Here is a 3540-nt window from a genome sequence, read left to right as displayed (position 1 = left end):
CTCCTACTTTTCTGAGGTACCTCATCTTCTTTTACCTCCTACTTTTCTGAGGTACCTCATCTTCTTTTACCTCCTACTTTTCTGAGGTACCTCATTTTACTAGCGGTGACTTGGCTCGCATGTTACTTCAGATCCGTACAAATTTCTGGCCCACTGTGAAGAACTTGCAAGAATACACACTTGAGCAAGCGTAGCTTCATCTCTTTGCTCATCTGCCGATCAGTGCCGAAGCTATTCGGAAGAATACACCTTTCTTATTCTATTCATTATCTCCTGGTCTATCCACCCATCTCTATTTATGATAGTTCGCAGGCAATTACAATTATCCACTATTTTAAGGACCTGGCCAAGACTGTTCGTTGTAACCTGTTAGTCTGTACTTTCAATATGCATACCCTTGCTCATTTCAGGATTTATACTTAACCCTTTTCTTTTTAACTCTTCAGGCCATTCATTCAGAGGCCTGTAGACGTTCCGGCCCATCTTCATTGATAAAACTTTGGACCAGTCCATTGGAAGCAGGTTCCAATATCCATACAGTTGCTCTATGAGTTCTCCTAGTATATCTATTGGGTCCTGATAAACTTTTCAATAGTTTTATTTTATATTTCTGGTTCTAATTTGTTTAATTAGATCCGGTTCGTGACATTGGTGCAATTATTATAAACCACTCCCAAGTTTGGTGTAGATTTGTTGATTCGTATTGATGATATTTCTACTTTTTTACCATATATTTTATTATATAATGTCATTTACCGCTATGAACGGACATAATAAACAATTGATTCAATCAATAATCCTGTTTGTAAATAACTAAATATATTAATTTTCTTTTGTATTCAATTAATCTATCTAGAAATTGAGAAGCATTGCTGGGTCTACAAGTACAAAATATAAACTTTATTTAAAAGTCTTAATTATTGTTTATTTGACTCCAGCAATTTTCGCAAGAGGTGAAGTAAGAACCTAACTTAAGACAATTATACGATTAAGTGATAGTGCGCCCAATCTGTCACAACTAATTTCGGATCCGTGAGCGCAGATCGACCGAAGACAAAAGAAGCGTAGCCATCGTAATTAAGGCAACTGATTGGAGCGAGAATAGACCCCGGACCCTGAGATACCCGAGCCTGGCCGATGTTCAATTAGAGGAGGCACTGGCCAACAGCAGAAACCACTTACCATCGGACCCTTCTTAAGGAGTTCTCTTCCGCCCATCTTCTGCTCTCTGGCTTAACTGTATCTACTGCCCCGTGCATGTCCCTTCTGGGCAGTCCCAATGGAATCCGGTTTGGAAAATGTCTTACTACGAAAATAAGGCTTCTAAAAATTATTATACCAATCTAAATACAACAGAAAAAGTTTTATCCCTGGAGTACCCCATTATTATTTTGTAAACTTAGGTAGGTGACTTCATTGGAAAAATTTATATATGGACGTAATAATTTTAAATATTTTTTATTTATACTTTATATGCTAAAAAAATAACTATAATGATTTTTTATAATTATAAAAAAAAATATAAATTAGTAAACGTTAACTCTCATTTTCACTCTCAATACATTTCGTTTCTCAATTAAAATTTTTAAAAAACAGTCAACAAATTAAAAACGCGTACTGGAAGATCGTTGATTGACCGTGTGTATTAATGAATGGAGTATGGTTCGGGTGCGGTAAAAAAAAAACTCAAATAGTAATATTTTGTACTATTTTTATTGAGCCAACGTTTCGCCCCACGTTGCAGGGCTTCGTCAGGGCTGTTAAAAACGCGTACATTTCATAAAATAATCCTAGATCAATATGGTTAGGAAACTCTTGTTTATCTCAATAAATAACTCTTATATATAACTCTTGTACATTGTCAATACGCAAATTATATTCATAACAAGATCTCTGAAATGTAATATAGTTACATAAATAGTAAAAAAGAAAGAACGAAAGATGTTTGCAAAAAAAAATGTAATTAAATTAAAAATTAAATTTCGTATTTGTTTATTTTGAATGAAAGGAACCCTTGATACTTCTTACTTTCAATCTTTAACTTTAACTTCAATATTTTGAAGGACGTTTCGGCTACAATAAAAAGAAGTAAAATCATATCACCCTTTACATTATTCATTATTATATTAACATATTTTATATTAACAAATCATTATAGAAATTGGGAAAAGCCAACTATTTGAATTTTTTTTATTTATTACCATGGCTATAAGATATCTTCTTTGTTCCTATTATAAACTGTTATATTATCATTACTCCTTAAATTGATATTTTTTTATCCATATAGAAAAATGTTTTATTTAATAGCAAGCGATGCTGCCAAAATACAGTGGGTTGCTACGAGTACACAGCATACTGATCTGTCCTAAAATATACTATAAATACTATACTATCAGTAGTAGTTAATATAGTTATAGTAAAATCTAAATGCTAACAGTATAATTAACAGTAATACATATATTTTTACAATTGTATCCCTTCCTTGATTTTTCCTTCTCTTCCCTTCTCCTTGTTGTTTTCCTAACCTTACATTTTCAATTCTCTCTGATTCCCTACTATTTAACACTTATCACTCTTTGCCAAGGAAGCAACAATACTCAATATACTATACAAATTTTATTTAAATTTATAGACTAAATCTTTATTAGATCATCTAGTACACACGCATAGAGAAACATAATAATAAAAAACGAAGTTGTTAATAAATACAAATTTAGCAAAATTTATCTCATCTTTTTGTTATTTACATATACATTGAACTGTGTTAACTCATGTTATTTAATTATAAAGGATAAGCCTAATTCCACTCCTTTCCTATCCGGTGATATATTTAAAACTTTTACTTTATTGAAATAAAAATTTTAATAATTGCATACAGTGTTTATTTTGTGCAGTTTGATTCAATTATTTAGGTTTTGTGGAGTCTCCCCAATATCTGTTTTATGCATTATTTGCTATTAATTTTATATAAAACATTTCTTATACCAGTATTTATTTTATCAATCATGTTTGTGATGAACGTAGCATTGGTTAAATAATTGAAATAATTTTTACTTTATGTTAATCGGAACGGCAATAAAAATCAAGAAAATAATTTTGACCAATTAGTTAGCAAAAAAAAAATCAGGATGGAAATTATTTAACAATAAAACATTGACCATTTTTTATTCTCTGGCTCTAAACCTTATGGCAAAACTATCGAATGAAAGAGGTTCTTTCATTTTCTTAATTAATCACTATTGCTTTTCAGAACGTGTTAACCTTGATGGCTACCATATTCTTTTTGTTTTTCGATAATAAAAAATTACTTTATTTATTGAAAAATATTACAATCTGCCACAAACTTGGCCAATGAGTAGTAATTCATACCAAGAATTAAAACAAAAAAAAATACATATATATATAGGTGAGGAAGCTAAAATTACACTAGTGTTTGAATTTTTAAAAGCACATCGCCTTCTTTATAAATCATAACTCCTCTTCGATTTTTATTTTTTTATGTTTTTTTTAAATTTTAATGTTTATTTAATTTTTTTTTTT

The 3540-nt window shown here is 30.4% G+C and overlaps 1 protein-coding gene across 2 annotated transcripts in view; it reads left to right on the top strand.

The window, feature by feature from the left end:
- Positions 1 to 3540, top strand: part of Vmat (Vesicular monoamine transporter) — a 298099-nt gene that overhangs the window by 13761 nt on the left and 280798 nt on the right. The window lies entirely within an intron of this gene.

The sequence above is a fragment of the Halyomorpha halys genome, unplaced genomic scaffold (assembly GCF_000696795.3).
Source record: "Halyomorpha halys isolate HHAL.00 unplaced genomic scaffold, Hhal_1.1 Scaffold28.1, whole genome shotgun sequence".
Classification (NCBI taxonomy): Eukaryota; Metazoa; Arthropoda; class Insecta; order Hemiptera; family Pentatomidae; genus Halyomorpha; species Halyomorpha halys.
This window is presented reverse-complemented; position numbering and strand designations above follow the sequence as displayed.